General features: G+C 42.3%; 1 protein-coding gene across 3 annotated transcripts in view; it reads right to left on the reverse strand.

Moving 5' to 3' along the window:
* Positions 1–13257, reverse strand: part of LOC308349233 (uncharacterized protein C2orf42) — a 31505-nt gene extending 18248 nt beyond the window's left edge. The window contains exons 1-3 of one of the 3 annotated variants that reach the window (XM_080813780.1): positions 13202–13257; positions 1190–1467; positions 112–393 (exon numbers count right to left, since the gene is read on the reverse strand). The gene's annotated coding sequence lies outside the window, so the exon portion shown is untranslated. Of the gene's footprint in view, positions 1–111; positions 394–1189; positions 1468–13035 lie in introns of all 3 variants that reach the window. The other 2 variants (XM_080813779.1, XM_080813781.1) reach the window with 2 other exon arrangements.
* Positions 13258–18634: the final 5377 nt, after the last annotated feature.

Raw genomic sequence — 18634 nt, forward strand, 5'->3', positions numbered from 1 at the left:
GTTAACCGAGTTTTCTCATGCACTAATGTTTAATCTGAACAAGAACTGGGGACTGGGGAAGATGAGTTCTTTCCTTTCCACCATTCCCCACAAAACCCAGCCCAATCCTACCTGAATCAGCTGCCAGAGCATCTGGGAAACAGTATAACCTGAATTCATAAGATCTGAAAGGTGTTTCATTAGTTTGTGATGATCATAGAGGACAGGGAAAGACATAATCATTTGCAGAGTAAATGATACTGTTTAACCCAAAGTCTTTTGAAGTTTGAACTCTATGGTGTAACAATGCAGACATTCTGCCTCCTCCTTCTTGGCCAGCCAATGGCAAAGCTCCTGCCCAGTGTTCCAGAGTCAAAGAAGATTCCCACTGCCCTAAGTGGAGATCTTTGCAATCTATAAGTAAAACAACAAAAAATATTAAGGTTATAAAGATAGTGTGAGTGTCTCCTCTTAGAATAGGAATCTAGGTCTTCCGGAGGTATTTGAAAACTATTTGACAGAAATTGTTATGGAAATGGTTGTTCTGTACTTCCAACTTAAAGCAGGTAAAACAGTGCTAATGTCATTACACGGGGAGTTGTCAAGAATACCCAGGGCCAAAAAAAAAAACCACCAAAAAAAAAAAAAAAACAAAAAAAGAATACCCAGGGCCATGACATGTAATTGGCCAAATACTCATTCTTCCCAATGGCAATGCATTATATTTTAGAGTGCTTTATGCTTTTCAAAGTGCCTTCACATTATTTCATTTGAACCTCACAATACTAGTATCTCATTTGAGCTAAACAATGACCACGTTTCACACGAAAATTTAAAAAGTTAAGTATCCTGGGCTGCCTGCCTGGCTCAGTCAGCAGAGCATGTGACTCTTGATCTGGGGATCCTGAGTGTGAGCCACACACTGGGCATAAAGAATACTCTTTAAAAAAAAAAACAAACAATAAAATGCTAAAAGACAATTTGAAGGTGTGTGGGTGGCTCAGGTGGTTAAGTGTCCGACTCTTGATTTCAGCTCAGGTCATGATCTCAGGGTCTGAGATCAACCGCCAAGTTGGGCTCCGTGCTCAGCTGGGAATCTGCTTGAGATTCTCCCTCCCCCTCTCCATCTGTCCCTCCCTCTGCTCGTGTTCTCTTCTAAAATAAATAAATACATCTTTTTTAAAAAATTGACATAAAAAAAGTAACTTGCCTGAGGTCACCCAGCAAAATCAGCAAGGTGGTTTCCAGTGTCTGCTAAGAAGAGTGTGAAACTCTGCTTTGATTTCCCCTCCAATATTATGAAAATTTTCAGATACAGGGCGCCTGGGTGGCTCAGATGGTTAAGCATCTGCCTTCAGCTCAGGTCATGATGTCCAAGGTCCTGGTATCAAGTCCCGAGTCGGGCTCCCTGCTCAGCAGGGAGTCTGCTTCTCCCTCTGTCTCTTCCCTCTGCTCATGAGCTCTTTCTCTCAAATGAATAAACAAAATCTTAAAAAAAAAAAAAGGAAAGAAAATTTTCATACATATTAAAAAACAATTATATAGTGAACTTCTATATTCCCACCCATTAGATTCTATAACTAACATTTTACTGTACTTGCTTTATTACGTATCTATCTATCCTTTTCTCCACCCATCAATCCCTCATATATTTTATTGCAATTCAAAGTAATTTTTAAAAAAGATTTATTTATGTATTTATTTGATAGAGAAAGACACAGTAAGAGAGGGAACACAAGTAGGGGGAGAGGGAGAGGGAGAAGCAGGCTCCCCATGGAGCAGGGAGCCCAATGTGGGGTTTGATCCCAGGACCCTGGGATCATGACCTGAATGGAAGGCAGACACTTAACTGACTAAGCCACCCAGGTGCCCCATCATTTCAAAGTAATTTATAGCCATCAATTGAGCACTCATATTAACTAAAAGTTCAACTTTTTAAAAAGATTTTATTTATTTTTAAGTAATCTCTACACCTAACATGGGGCTCAAACTCACAACCGCAAGATCAAGACTCACATGTTCTACAGACTGAGCTAGCCAGGCTCCCCAAAGTTCAATATATTTTTTAAAGTAATCTGCTTGTGATGTTGAAATAGGCTGTTAGTATTGCTCTGGCCCCCTGACCCCAAAGGATGATGTTGATAAAATATTTTCCCTCCAAGGGCACCTGGGTGGCTCAGTCATTGCGCATCTGCCTTCAGGTCATGGTCCCCACATCCTGGGGTTGAGCCCCATGTTGGATTCCCTGCTCAGAGGGAAGCCTGTTTCTCCCTCTCCCACTCCCCCTGCTTGTGTTCCCTCTTTCACTGTGTCTCTGTCAAATAAATAAATAAAATCTTAAAAAAATATATGTTCTCTCCACATGTTCTACTGTGTATTTGTTCATCAACAAGCTATAAAGTACAGGGGCACCTAGGTGGCTCAGTGGGTTAGGCCTCTGCCTTCAGCTCGGTCATGATCTCAGGGTCCTGGGATCGAGTCCCACACTGGGCTCTCTGCTCAGCAGGGAGCCTGCTTCCCCCTCTCTCTCTGCCTGCCTCTCTGCCTACTTGTGATCTCTGTCTGTCAAATAAATAAATAAAATCTTAAAAAATATAATAAAAATTAAAAAAAAAATGTCTCCAGATATTGCTGGATGTCTTCTCAGGGGGCCTAAATCACCCATTAAACTCCCCTGATCTAGAGACAGTGGCCTGTTTACACACCATTTCCTTTCCAGGTCAATAAACTTCTTTAGTAGTTATTTTCATTCAGCCACACAGGTTCTTAGAAGAGAAGGTTGTTCCAAAGTCAAAAGATCAAAGATTTAGTTTGCCCTTTACCACCAATTACCTCTGTGACCAAATTTATATTCTGAGCTTCAGGTTGTTTTTCATTTGCAAAATAGAAAAAATATATATAGGGGTACCTGGGTGGCTCAGTCAGTTAAGTGTCTGCCTTCGACTCAGGTCATGATCCCAGGGTCCTGGGATCGAGCCCTGCATCAGGCTCCCTGCTCAGCGAAAGGTCTGCTTCTCCCCCTCCCCCTCCTTTCTCTTTCTCTCTCAAATAAATAAAATATTTTAAAAAATTACTTTGGGGGTGCCTGGGTGGCTCAGTTGTTAAGCATCTGCCTTTGGCTCAGGGTCCTGGGATTGAGCCCCACATCAGGCTCCCTGCTTGGTGGGGAGTCTGCTTCTCCCTCTGCCTGCTGCTCTGTCTACTTGTGTTCTTTCCCTCTCTATCAAAATAAATAAATAAAATCTTTAAAAAAAAAAGGAAAATATACATAGCATATGAAATATATATATGAAAGAGCTTAACAAAATTGTAAAAATTCATTGATGGTGATTATTCAACATACCATTAAAGTAGAAAAAAACAACTTTGCTCATTAAGGGAGGAACTGGTTTGCCAATTGTCATAGTGAAGGCTTAAGGTGCTATGATTTCAGCATCATCATAGGAATTCCACTTCTTCCTCTTATTTTTTCTTTTTTTTTTTTATTATTTTCTGTAGAGGGCAATTGGTTAGTATCTCTCAAAATTACAAATGCACATTTCTTAAAAAAACTTTTCATTTTGGGGCCCCTGGGTGGCTCAGTTGTTAAGCATCTGCCATCAGTTCAGGTCATGATCCCAAGGTCCTGGAATCGAGTCCCACATCAGGCTCCCTGCTCAGTGGGGAGCCTGCTTCTCCCTGTCCTGCTTCCCCCACTTGTGTTCCCTCTCTCACTGTCAAATAAATAAATAAAATCTTAAAAAAAAATCTTTTCATTTTGGGATAATTTTAGATTTATAGAAAAGATAAAAAATCATATAGACATTCCTGTATACCCTCACCCAGCTTTCCCAAATGCTAACATTTTACCTAGCCATGAGACATTTGTCAAAACAAAGGTTTTAACACTGGTACAATACTACTAACTCTACTACATACACTTTATCTGGATTACACCAGATTTCCCACTAATGGTACTTTTTTAAGAATAAAATATATTTTAAAAGACTTTATTTATTTAAGAGAGAGTGAGAGTGCTCAAGAGAGAGCACAAGTGTGGCGGGGTGGCAGAGGGAGAAGCAGACTCCCCACTGAGTAGTAAGCCTGATGCAGGTGATCCCAGGACCCTGGATCATGACCTGAGCGACAGCAGATGCTTAACCAACTGAGCCACCCAGGTGCCACACGAATAAACTTTTTTTTTTTTAAGATTTTTAAAAATTTATTTGACAGACAGAGATCACAAGCAGGCAGAGAGGCAGGCAGAGAGAGAGGGGGAAGCAGGCTCCCCGCTGAGCAGAGAGCCCGATGTGGGGCTCGATCCCAGGACCCTGAGATCATGACCTGAGCCGAAGGTAGAGGCTTTAACCCACTGAGCCACCCAGGCGCCCCACGAATAAACTTTTTTAAAAGATTTTGTTTTTAGGGATGCCTGGGTGGCTCAGCTAAGCGACTGTCTTTAGCTCAGGTCATGATCCCAGTGTCCTGGGATCGAGTCCAACATCGGGCTCCCTGCTCAGCCAGGAGCCTGCTTCTCCTTCTCCCTCTACCTGCTACTCTGCCTACTTGTGCTCTCTTTCTCTGTCAAATAAATTAATTTAATTTAATTTAAAAAGATTTTATTTTTACTGGGGTTCTTGGGTGGCCCAGTCAGTTAAGTGTCTGAATCTTGATTTTGGTTCAGGTCATGATCCTGGGGTGGTGAAACGGAGCCCAGCATCAGGCTGCTGCTCAGCAGGGAGTCTGCTTGAGATTCTCTCTCTCCCTCTGTCCCTCCCCTTCACTTGCGCATGCACATTCATGCTCTCTAAAATAAATAAATAAATCTTAAAAATATTTTATTTTTTGGGGTGCCTGGGTGGCTCAGTCATTGGGCATCTGCCTTTGGCTCAGGTCATGATCCCAGGGTCCTGGAATAGAGCCCCGCATCGGACTCCCTGTTCGGCTGGAGGCCTGCTTCTCCCTCTCCTGCTCCCTCTGCTTGTGTTCCCTCTCTCATTGCGTCTCTGTCAAATAAATAAATAAAATCTTTATTATTTTAAAAAATATTTTATTTTTTTAAAGATTTTATTTATTTATTTGACAGAGAGAGAGAGAGATCACAAGTAGGCAGAGAAGCAGCCAGAGGGAGAGGGAAGTAGGCTCCCTGCTCAGCAGGGAGCCCAATGCAGGGCTCGATCCCAGGACCCTGGGATCATGACCTAAGCCGAAGGCAGCCACTTAACTGACTGAGCCACCCAGGCGCCCCAGTGTTTTTGTTTTTAAGAAAACTCTTTGGGCACCTGGGTGGCTCAGTTGGTTAAGTACCAGGCTTTGACTCAGGTTATGATCCCAGGGTTCTGGGATTGAGCCCCGTGTCGGGTTCCCTGCTCAGTGGGGAGCCTGCTTTTCCCTCCCCCCCAACCCCCACCAAACTGCTGCTCGTTTGCTCTCTCTCAAATAAATAAATAAAATCTTAAAAAAAAAAAAAAAGAAACCTCCTTATTAAGGTATATTTTACAGACCATAAAATTCACCCATTTTATGTATATGAGTCAATGACAATCATTACCTTTGTAGAGTTGGGTATCCACCACTATAATCCATTTTTTTTTTAAGATTTTATTTATTTATTTGACAGAGAGATCACAGGTAGGCAGAGAGGCAGGCAGAGAGAGAGAGGGAGGCAGGCTCCCCGCTGAGCAGAGAGCCTGATGTGGGGTTCGATCCCAGGACCCTGGGATCATGACCTGAGCCGAAGGCAGAGGCTTTAACCCACTGAGCCACCCAGGCGCCCCTATAATCCAGTTTGAGAACACTTCTATCACCCTAGAAAAATCCCTCTGGTCTTTCACAATTACCATTCCCATCCCTAGGCAATCACTCATCTGTTTCCTTGTCTCTATAGATTTAGTTTCTCTGGAAATTTCATACAGATGGAATCATATAATACGTGGTATTTTATGTATGGCTTCTTTCACACAACATGCTGTTATCAAGATTCAAACACATTGTAACATGTATCAGTACTGCATTGTCTAAATTGCTGAAAAGTGTTCCATCCAATGGATCTATCATTTTGTTTACCCATTCACCAGCAGACAGATAACTGTTCTATTTCCAATTTTTGGCTATTATGAGGGGCACCTGGCTGGCTCAGTCAGTAGAGCTCACCACTCTTGATCTCCTCATCACGAGTTCAAGCCCCATGCCGGGCCATAGAGCTTACCTAAATAAATAAAGTTAAGACTGATTATATTTTATACATAAAAATGAAAATTTTCTGCATGGAAAAATGTACCATAAGCTAAACTCCAAAGACAAAAACAAACTGAGCAACAAAAGCCGTGCCCAGATTTTTTTTTTTCAGATTTGTACACTGAATTTGTACCCAAATTTATACACTGAAAACTACAAACGTCACTTAAGGAAATCACAGGCCTATGGGTGCCTGGGTGGCTCGCTGGTTAAGCATCCAACTCAGTTTCAGATCAGGTCATAATCTGGGAGTTGTAGGACCAAGCCCCATGCCTGGTTCCTGCTCAGCTTGGAGTCTGCTTGAAATTCTCCCTCTCCCTCCCTCTCAGCCCCTCCCCCTACTCATGCTCACTTTTTCTCTCTAAAATAAATAAAATCTTAAAAAAAAAAAAAAAAAAGATGGGGCGCCTGGGTGGCTCAGTGGGTTGAGCCTCTGCCTTTGGCTCAGGTCATGATCTCAGGGTTCTGGGATCGAGCCCCGAGTCGGGATCTCTGCTCAGCAGGGAGCCTGCTTCCTCTTCTTCTCTCCCCGCCTGCCTCTCTGCCTACTTGTGATCTCTGTCTGTCAAATAAATAAATAAAATCTTTAAAAAAATTTAAAAAAAAAAAAGAAATTAAAGACCTAAAAAAATGGAAAGCTATCTCATGCTTGTAGATCAGAAAACTAATATTGGGCGCGTGGGTGGCTCAGTTGGTTAAGCGACTGCCTTCAGCTCAGGTCATGATCCTGGAGTCCCAGGATCAAGTTCCACATCAGGCTCCCTGGTCAGTGGGGAGTCTGCTTCTCCCTCTGACCCTCCCCTCTCTCACGCTCTCTCTCAAATAAATAAATAAAATCTTAAAAAAAAAAAAAAAGAAGACTAATATTAAGAAGGTACTACTCCCCAAACCGATCTACAGATACAATGTAATCCCTATCAAAATTCCAGATGCCTTTTTTGCAAACCAACAAGATGATCCTAAAATTCATATAGAAATGCCAGGCACCGGGCAGAGCCAAAACAATCTTGAGAAAGAAGAACAAAGTACAAGGACTCACACTTCTTCATTCTGAAACTTGCTTAAAAGCTAATTAAGACAATGTGGAAAGAGAAGACAAATACTGTATGATTGACATTTTATGTATAATCTTAAAAAGCCAAACTCATATAAACAGAGAATGGAGGGGCGCCTGGGTGGCTCAGTGGGTTAAGCCTCTGCTTCAGCTCAGGCCATGATCTCGGGGTCCTGGGATCAAGCCCCGTATCGGGCTCTCTGCTCGGCAAGGAGCCTGCTTCCCTTCCTCTCTCTCTGCCTGCCTCTCTGCCTACTTGTGATTTCTGTCTGTCAAATAAATAAATAAACAATCTTAAAACAAAACAAAACAAAACAGAGAATGGAATGATTGCCAGGGATTGAGGGGTGGGAGAAATGGGGAGATATCAATCAAGGGTGCAAACTTTTAGTTATAAGATGAATAAATTCTGGGAATCTAATGGGCATCATGGTGATTATCGTTAATAGTAGTATATTATATTGCTAATAAACTTTTGCTAATAGCTGAAAGTTGTTAAGAGAGTAGATGTTAAATGTTCTCACCACACAAAAAAACCTGTAATTATAGGACATGATGGAGGTGTTAGCTAATGCTTTGGTGGTAATCACTTTGCAATATAAAAGTGTATCAGACCACACTGAACGCCTGGGGAGCCTGGGTGGCTCAGTGGTTAAGCATCCGCCTTTAGCTCAGGTCATGATCCCAGGGTCCTGGAGTCCCTGCTCTTGCTCTCTGCCCCTGCTTATGTGCATAACCCAATTTAAAAATGGACAAAGGAGGGACACCTGAGTGACTCAGTCAGTGAAGCATGTGCCTTTGGCTCAGATCATGATCCCAGGGTCCTGGGATTGAGTTCTGCATGGGGCTCCTTGCTTAGTGGGGAGCCTGCTTCTCCCTCTGCTTGCTGCTCCCCCTGCTTGTGCTCTCTCTCCATCTCTAAGAAATAGATAAACAAAATCTTAAAAAAAGAAAATGACAAAGATCTGAATGGATATTTCTCCAAAGAAAATAAACAGCCAATAAACATATAAAAAATGTTCAACATCATGTAATTAGGAAATTATAAATCAAAACCACTATGTGGTACCATTTCACAGCCACTAAGATGACTAAAAAAGCAGGAAAATAACAAGTGTTGTCATGGATATTGAAAAACTGGAACCCTCATACATTGTTGATAGTACTGTGAAATGGCAGCGCCACTTTGGAAAGTGATGGTTGATGGTTCTCAAAATGTTAAACAGTTACCATATGACTCACAAGATAATATATGCCCAACCAACTGAAAATACAAAAATTTGTACATGTATGTTCATAGTAGCATTATTCATAATAGCTAGAAAACGGAATCAATACAAATTTCCATCAACTGATAAACAAACAAAATGTGATCTGCACAAACAATGGAATATAATTTGGCCCTAAAAGGGAATGATATTCTGATACATGCTATATGAACCTCACAGTATTATGCTAAGTGAAAGAAGCCAGACACAAAAAGCTACACACTGTAAGATTCCATTTAAATGAAATATGCAAAATAGGAAAATGCACAGAGACAGAAAGTAGACTGGTGGATGCCAGCACAGAGAAAAAGAGGAAGCAAGAGCGCCTGCAAGTAAGTATGAGGTTTCTTTTCAGGGGATGAAAGGCTACAAAACTCTGTGGATATATTTAAAAAAAAAAAAAAATCACTGGATTACAGCACTTTAAAGAAGTGAATTTTATGTTATCTGACTTAGTATTTTTGTTGTTTTTTAAAAATATTTTATTTATTTACTTGACAGAGAGAGACACAGTGAGAGAGGGAACACGAGCAGGGGAAGCGGGGGAGGGAGAAGCAAGCTTTCTGCTGAGCAGAGAGCCTGATGCGGGGCTTGATCCCAGGACCCTGGGATCATGACCTGAGCTGAAGGCAGATGCTTAATGACCGAGCCACCCAGACACCCCTGAACTATATTCAAATGAAGCTATTTTTAAAAAGATAGATAGATAGATTTATTTATTTATTTATTCATGAGAGAGGGGAAGGGACAAGCAGACTCCATGCTGAGTGTGGAGCCCAACACTGGGCTGCATCCTACAACTTGGAGATCATCACCTGAGCTGAAATCAGGAGTTAGAGACTTAACTGACTGAGCCATCCAGGCACTCCTAAGAAAGCTGTCATTAAAAGGGGCTGGCTCAGTCAGTGGAGCTTGTGACTCTTGAGCTTGGGACTGTGAAGTTGGTCCCCACATTGGGTGTACAGATTACTTAAAAAAATAAAATTAGGGGTGCCTGGGTTGCTTAGTTGGTTGGATGTCTGCCTTTGGCTCGGGTCATAATCCAGGGTCGTGTGATGGAGTCCTTTATCAGGCTCCCTGCTTGGTAGGAACCTGCTTTTCCCTCTCCCTCTGCCACTCCCTGCTTGTGTTCTCTCTTTGTCATATAAATAAAAAAATTTTTTTAAAAGCTGAAAAATAAAATAAAAAGGCATCATTAAAAACAGAGGGGAAAAAAAAACAGAGGGAAAATATTTGGAATGCAAATGCCAAAGAACTAATTTTCTAAAGTAAGAGTCTTTTACAAATCAGTAAGAAAAAGAAACAAACCCACTAGAAAAATGAGCAAAGAGCATGAAAAGACAGCTTGTGAAAAATAAAAAACAAAAACGGGGCGCCTGGGTGGCTCAGTGGGTTAAAGCCTCTGCCTTCGGCTCAGGTCATGATCCTAGGGTCCTGGGATAGAGCCCCGCATAGGGCTCTCTGCTCAGCAGGGAGCCTGCTTCCTCCTCTCTCTCTGCCTGCCTCTCTGCCTACTTGTGATCTCTGTCTGTCAAATAAATAAATAAAATCTTTAAAAAAAAATAAAAAAATAAAAAACAAAAATGATTTTAAACATCCAAAATTCTACCTTACAATAAGCAAGAGGCAGATTAAAACAAGACAATACTTTGGCAAAATGACAAAAAAGATAAATGTTATCACTGTGTTCATGAAGATGTGGAGAAGAGGCACTGCATATCTTTGGTGCGGACATAAACTGCAACATCTTCTTTAAAGGGATGTAAATAAAATAAATGTAAAACATATACTGTAACTTAGCAATTCCACTTCTAAGACTTCATGAGTTCTCCTCTCACATGTACACAAAGTATGTACAAGGATACCCCATGCAAAGCTGTCCAGAACTGCACAAGAATGGAAAAAGTCTAAGCACCTACTAAAGAAATTATGGTGCAGGCCTACAATATGCTACTGTAAAGCCATTAAGAAGAATAAGATAGATCTATAGGTACTGATAAGGAAGAAGTATCAAGATATATCGTGGGACAAAAAAAGGCACTTCATATAGGATAGTCTTGATTTAAAAAAGAAAAAACAACGGGGCGCCTGGGTGGCTCAGTGGGTTGGGGCCGCTGCCTTCGGCTCAGGTCATGATCCCAGCATCCTGGGATCGAGCCCCACATCGGGCTCTCTGCTCGGCAGGGAGCCTGCTTCCTCCCTTCTCTCTTTGCCTGCCTCTCTGCCTACTTGTGATCTGTCCGTCAAATAAATAAATAAAATCTTTAAAAAAAAAAGAAAAAACAAGGTATACACACACATGTGTAAGTCACAAAAGTGACTTAGGACTTGGGAAACAGTACAGAGGAGACTTACATTTCAGTTTTATATTTGAATTTTAAGGTTTTTTTTTAAAGACTTTATTTACTTGACAGACAGAGATCACAAGTAGGCAGAGAGGCAGGCAAAGAGGGAAAGGGGGAAGCAGGCTCCCCGCTGAGCTGAGAACCCAACACAGGGCTTGATCCCAGGACCCCGAGATCATGACCCAAGCTGAAGGCAGAGGCTTAACCCACTGAGCCACCAAGGAGCCCCTATTATTTGAATTTTAAACATGGACTCCTGTCGCTTATCATAGATTCTATATTTCAAGCATATACAAACAAGTAACACAGCTTGTAAAGAACCTGTATTTGCCAAAGAAAATGAAAACACTAATTTGAAAAGATATATGCACCCCTATGTTCACTGCAGTTTTACTTAAAATAGATAAGATATGGAAACAACCTAAAATGGATGAATGGATAAACATTTGGTGTGTATGTGCTCCTGTAAAATGGATTACTATACTGGAATACACCTGGGAATACTACTCAGACATAAAAGAGAAGGAAATATTGCCATTTGCAACAATGTGGATGGACCTCAAAGGTATTATGCTAAGTGAAATAAGACAGAGAAAGACAAATACCGTATGATTTCACTTGTATGTGGAATAGAAAAAACAAAACAAAGCAAAACTCATACATACAGAAAACAGACTGGTGGGTGCCAGAAGGAAGAGGGTACAAAAGGTACAAACTTCCAGATATAAAATAAGTCATGGGAATGTAAGGTACTGCAAAATGACTGCAGTAGATAGTATCATATTGCATATTTGAAAGCTGCCAAGAGAATAAATCCTCAATGTTCTCATCACAAGGAAAAATATTTTTTTTGTAACTTTCTTTGTATGGTGACTAATAACTACTTATTGTGGCAATCACTTCACAGCGTATACAAATACTGAATTACCTGGTACACCTGAAACTAGTATGTTACACATCATTTTTACCTCAACTTAAAAAAAAAAAAAGAAAGAAAGAAAGAAAGAAAACTGTATTTGAATCCTGCCTTAAAAAAGGTGTCTTATCGGGCGCCTGGGGGTCTCAGTCGTTAAGCGTGTGCCTTCAGCTCAGGTCATGATCCCAGCATTCTGGGATGGAGCACCACATCAGGCTCCCGGTTGGACAGGAAGTCTGCTTCTGCCTCTCCCTCTCCCACTCCCCCTGCTTCTGTTCCCTCTCTCTGTTTGTGTCTCTCTCTGTCAAATAAATAAATAAATCTTGGGGCGTCTGGGTGGCTCAGTGGGTTAAGGCCTCTGCCTTCAGCTCAGGTCATGATCCCAGGGTCCCCGGATCGAGTCCCGCATCCAGCTCTCTGCTCGGCAGGGAACCTGCTTCCTCCCCTCTCTCTCTGCCTGCCTCTCTGCCTACTTAAGATCTGTCTGTCAAATAATCTGTCAAATAAATAAATAAATAAATCTAAGAAATAAATAAATAAATAAAATCTTTAAAAAAAAAAAAAAAAAGGTCTCCTCTAATCAAGTTTACAATATTGCCTGCTCAGCAAGAGGGTGTAAACGGACCGATGCTGGAAGAGCTAACCCAGGAATGCTTCCTGGAAGTGGTGCGTTTTGATCCAGGTACTGTTCAGCTGTAGAGCTGTACAGTTTGGTAGATACTGTTTAATGCTTGTGAAGCAACAGTAACGGAAGGGAACGAATCATTGTCATGAATAAGACATAAAACTTGCTAACTTTTACCGAGTACAAGCCCTTCCCATGCATTTACTCAGGTATTGCTCACCATTATCCAGTAAAGTGGGTACTATTTACCATTTTAGAGTTGAAGAAATTAGCTCAAATACAGTAGTGATTTGATTAATGTCTCACAGCCAGCAACCAAATAATCTAACGTGAGTTTGTACTCTACAGGATTCCTTATCAAACCACAAGTAAAAGGAAGGGACATGCCTAGAAGCCAGGCTTCCTGATTCCTAGGTTTCCATTAGTCCTGCGCTGTCTCGGAATAGCGGAGAAAGGCCGCCCCGGCCCCGCGGACGCGTGCCTGGGAACCCGGCCTGCAGGATGCGTACCTCCCGCATGGTTTCCGGGACCCGGCCCACCCCAAGAGGCACCACTCGGGGACCTGCTTCCCGGCATCCTCCCCGCGCGACGGCTCACTTCCGGTTCTAAGTAGGCCCAAGCAGAAGCATCACCTGGCCGGGACCCTGCTCCTTGGCCACGCTCTCCGCTAGGATTCCCAGCTCTACGCCTTCGTCGCACTGCTGCCCCCGCCTTCTGTCAACACGGCCCCCTTACCAGCCCCGCGCCCCCCACCCCCCACCCGCGGCTCCAGGGCCCCAAGCTGATGACCGCCCTCACCTCCTCTCTCTTCGCCTGCCGCGGCCTTTTACAAACGCGGCCAAACTGTTCGCTGTAACGACCGTCGTTATTGGTCAGGACCGCCCACGCGCGGCGGATACCCGCCCACTCGGCATGCCTGGTCTGATGGGAGTTGTAGTTTCCTCCTGTAGGCGGCCAGAATTGCGGCGGAGTATCGCGGTGGGGTCTGTGTTAACGCGGCGGCTGCGATGCCTAGGTTCTTTCGAGGGGCCGGAGTGCTTCTGGACGACCGTGCTGGGACAGAAGGCACCGATAGGGTTCTCGGGCTGATCACGACTGTTTCACCCCGAAAGAGCACTGTTTCTGCGTAGAATTCACTGGTTATCGGAGCAAAAATCGTCATAAATTACCTGCATTATTAGCAGATGTTGGCTGTGATTTAGCGTTTTGTCAAGGGAAGTCTTGTCCACTAGAGTATTCGTTGTTTGTAAAACTTGTGTGTTTGTATCAAGGGACTCACAGAACTCGTTTCTCAGCCTTTTTTTTTTCTACCTTAGCTACATTCTGATGTACTACTTGAACGTTTACATTTATAATGAATTGAAATCGGCTTCCTGGGTGTTTTAGTTCTGGTCCTTGGACTCACACAGAATAAATCTCCATACTCTGTTCATGGCTGAGGACAGCTTCAGCATGCAATGTGTTAAGGATGAGGCCAGTGTGTGTTGGAAGATTCTGAAATGAGATTTCCTGTGGCTTTGGCCTTGATTCTATTACTTACTAGAGGTGACACTGTGGGCAGGTTGACTAAAAACGTTAGTCTTCTCATCTATTAATAAGAGAGAAATGGTCCTTTCCAGGACTCTGGTTTGCTACATTTCTCAAACTGGAGGAAAGGGGAGAAGGACACAATTTTCCGCGATATTTTTCCAATTTTGTGTTTCCATTTTGATTACAAGTGGTTATTCTTTTGTTTTAAAGATTTTATTTATTTGACAGAGGAAAAAGCACAAGCCAGGGGAGCTGCAGAGGGAGCGGGAGAAGCAGGCTCGCCGCTCAGCCGGGAGCCCCATGCAGGACTGGATCCCAGCACCCTGGGATCAAGACCTGAGCTGAAGGCAGGTGCTTAACCGACTGAGCCACCCAGGGGCCCCTCCACTCTTAAGTTTTTTTTTTTTTTTTTTTTTTTTTTTTTTAGTTATTTATTGGACAGACAGAGATCACAAGTAGGCAGAGAGACAGGCAGAGAGAGAGAGGAGGAAACAGGCTCCCCGCCGAGCAGAGAGCCCCATGCGGGGCTCGATCCCAGGACTCTGGGATCACGACCTGAGCTGAAGGCAGAGGCCCCAACCCACTGAGCCACCCAGGCGCCCCCACTCTTAAGTTTTTAAAATGATGATCAGTATATCCTGGGTCATCTGGATGATCACCTAGTCGTACTGTAGGGCTTCAATGCCTGTTTGTGTTTATGAGTGTATGGGTGTCAAGTGATTCTCTAAAGCACTTCTTCACCGGGAATACGGCTACAGGCCTCTAGTGAATAGATACCATGGATGTTATTAAAGATCCCAAGGGACACCTGGCTGACTCAGTCAGTAGAGCCTTGACTCTTGATCTCAGGAATTGTGGGTTGGAGCACCAGACTGGGTGTAGAGATTACTTAAAATCTTGGGGGAAAAAAAGGAAAAAAGATCCTACAATACACAGGACAGTCCTCACAACAAAGAATTATCTGACCCATAATGTCAATAGTGCCAAAGTTGAGAGACCCTGTGTTAGAAAGTGGGGAGGAGGGACTGGGAAGTATCCTCCAAACTGAGAAGGCACTTTTGAAGCCAAAAAATGAAGTGGTCAACTCCCTACAGTTTAAAGAATTTTATTAATTGGGTGGTGATCCAGGCAGCTGTGCAGGTATTCTCTGCAAAATCCAGACCTCAGTGTATAGATTGTATAAAACGAAGGGATGTTCAGGAGGGCACTGTAGTGAGGTCAAAGGGTCTGCATGCATTTAATTGATAGCTAACATTTAACAGACCTCATTACACCCTCTGTGCATCGGGGAATGGGGGGGGGCACTTATCTCTACGAGTTATCTAAACAAATTTAGAGAAGGCAAGAGCAAGCTTCTCCACATTCTGGTTGTGGCATACATTAACATCTAGGGGACCTAGAACATGCAGCCCCAGGGGAGGTCATCACAGGGACATGGATAAGCTCGTGGGGGCCAAAGACGGAGTCAATACTGTCCACACTCCTACACCCTGTTTTAGAGAGAGTGTTTTAAATTTTTTTCACTTGATTTGCCCAAATGTGTCCTAAGAGATTTGTGGGTTTTCAGTTTAGACACGTTATACATTCCAGTCAGGAAAGAAGCTATCGAACAGCCTCATTCTAGAAGAGGTTTCTTCCTTCCAAGCCAAACACACAGGGTTCTTCTATTACTCGTTCAAAGAGTGGCCTTTGAAGAAGCATTACCCTCATAGAAGTCCTTTCTCAGCCTTCTCATAAATAAAATTCTCAGAATTGTTTAATAGTCTCATTATGGTTTGACATAGTAGACCTTCTTTCCCTTTTCTCAAAACATCATTTTTTCAGCCTTGAGGCAGATTTTTGTTGTGATCCTTGAGTAAAGCTATTAATTCAGTGATCCTCTATGGCATCAAGATATGCTGTAATAGTACAATTATTACACAAGAAAAGGAAAACGTTAGAGAAATTACATTGTAAAAGTTCCAACTGTATGGCAAACCAGGATATGAAAATAATAGTGACTTCTCCCCCACCTCTGCTGCTTTAAGATCTTCTGTCGTTGATAATCTGCAGCTTGACTATGTGTGTCAGTATGTATTTCATTTTATTTATCCCTCTTAGGAGTTATTGTGATTCTTGGATCTGAGAATTCCTAGCTTTCTATAATTCTGGAAAATTCTCAGTCATTATTCAAGTATTGTCTATCCCAAATTGTTTTATTTTGTGAAACTCCAGTTTAAATATATTTTAGGGGCACCTGGCTGGCTCAGTTGGTAGGGCCTGGGACTCTTGATATTGGTGGTGTGGGTTCGAGCCCAATTTTGAGTGCAGAGATTACTTAAAATCTTTTTCTTTTAAAATGTATTTTAGATTTCTCATTTTACTTTCCATGCTCTTTTCCTATATTCTATCCCTTTGCCTCTGTACTGTTCCAATGTACAGATTTCTTCATCTCTAATTTGGGCTAGTCAGTCCACTGAATTTTTAAATTTTAGCTGTTGTATTTTTAACTTCTAGAGGCTTTATCAATTCCTTTTAAAATTCTACTAATGAGGGGCACCTGGGTGGCTCAGTGGGTTAAAGCCTCTGCCTTCGGCTCGGGTCATGGTCCCAGGGTCCTGGGATCGAGCCCTGCATAGGGGTATCTGCTCGGCAGGGAGCCTGTTTCCTCCTCTCTCTCTCTGCCTGCCTGTGATCTCTGTCTGTCCAATAAATAAATAAAATCTTTAAAAAAAAAATTCTACTAATGATTTGATAGTTACTTCTTCCTTGCTCATATTTTTATTACAGCCTTTATTTCTAAAGACATATGAAAGGGGCGCCTGGGTGGCTCAGTGGGTTAAGCCTCTGCCTTTGGCTCAGGTCCTGATCTCAGGGTCCTGGGATCCAGCTCAGGTCGTCGGGTTCTCTGCTCAGCAGGGAGCCTGCTTCTCCCCACTTCTCTGCCTGCCTCTCTGCCTACTTGTGATCTCTGTCAAATAAATAAATAAAATCTTTAAAAAGACATGAAATATAGTTATTGCGTATTTAATATATGATTACTATAATGGCTGAAGTCCTTGGAGGTCAAATTCTGCTGCTCTTTGTTTCTGTTGAATCCCTCCTGGGTCTCGGTTCTTCATGTGTTTGGGAGTTTTTGACTGTGAGCTCCTAATTTTAAACTGAGTTAATCTTGAGGGGCCTGGATATGGGGTACACTCTTCCGGAAAGGATTGTGAGTATCCAAGCTACATACAGGATTCCTACCTGATAAAACTAAAAATCTAATCAAGAAAGGGACAGAGAATATGAATATGAACAATTATGTCAGAAAAGAAATACAATAGCCAATTATCATGGAAAAACTGATTAACTTTACTTGGACTGGTATAATACAATTAAAGAGATTATTTTACATGCATCAGGTTGTTACAAAAATAAAAGCGCAACAGTCAGCAGCTGGTAAAGATGAGGGGAAATAACTACTTTCTGACATCACTGGTTAGAGTGTAAAATGGTACCAGTCTTCAGGAGGGCAACTTAATATAATTTTTACAATTCATGTTTCTTTAACCTGTCCTTCAATTTTTTTTTTTTAAGATTTTATTTATTTATTTGCCAGAGAAAGAGCGTGTGTGTTAGAGTACAAGCGGGGAAGCTGCAGGTGAGAAGCAGACTCCCCGCTGAGCAAGGAGCCTCATGTGGGATTCAATCCCAGGACCCTGGGATCCTGACCTGAGCTGAAGGCAGACGCTTAACCAACTGAGCCACCCAGGCATCCCCCAAACTTCAAATTCTATGTATTGTAGAGAAACACTATACACCTATACAAAAACACATTCTTTAATGGTAGTTCCAACTTTTTATATAAAAAGGAGGTGAACCTTTCTGTTTTATACTTCCAGATGGTTGAATGGTAGGGGTTTTTTTTGGTGGTCATTTCATTTTGTAATTTATTCGTATTTATTATATTGAGATATATTGCTTTCTTAAACCCATCTCCTTTTCTCCTTCCTTCTCTCTATAGCCAAATGAACAGGAAGCCAATCTGCACTAACTAAACTGTTCTCATCTCCCACTCCTTAACCCACTGTAGTCCACAATCTGCACCCACTACCTCACTGAAAATGCTCATTTTAAAGGTACTTTCTTATTGCTAAACCCAGTGTTGTTTTTCTTCCCCACACTTACGTTTTTCCTTCCTGCAGGATTTGACACACTTGGCTACTACTATTTCCTTGAAGTTTTTCCACCTCGATTTCTGCAATGTCAAGGATCCCCTGTATTTCTCCCATCCATCAGGCAGCTCTTTCTCTTTCTCCTTTGCAAGCTTCTCTGCCTCTGCCCCCTTAAACACTGATGACCTAAGTTTTTTTCTCACTTTAGCATCTCTGAGTGATTTCCATTTCACAGATTTCAAGCTACCATCTAAATGCTGATGACTCTCATCTCTATATTCAGCCTGGATTTCTCCTCTAAATTCTGTATCATTACTCACATGTCACACATGTCCAGGCTGCATGTTGAAGGCTGGAACTCATAAGCTCTCCTCCCCTGCCCTCTAGCTTCTAGCCTTACTTGCCCTCCCAAACTGCACCTCTGCCTTTTCCCACCCCAGTAACTAGCCCCACCATCACCTGCTCGCTCAAGCCAAGAGCCTGGGAGACATCTTGACTAAACACAAATTAGATCAATGAATCCCTTGGACCTTTAGGATAAAAAAAGTTCAAATTACTTGGCTTG

This window comes from Martes martes (genome assembly GCF_963455335.1).
Source record: "Martes martes genome assembly, chromosome: 9".
Classification (NCBI taxonomy): domain Eukaryota; kingdom Metazoa; phylum Chordata; class Mammalia; order Carnivora; family Mustelidae; genus Martes; species Martes martes.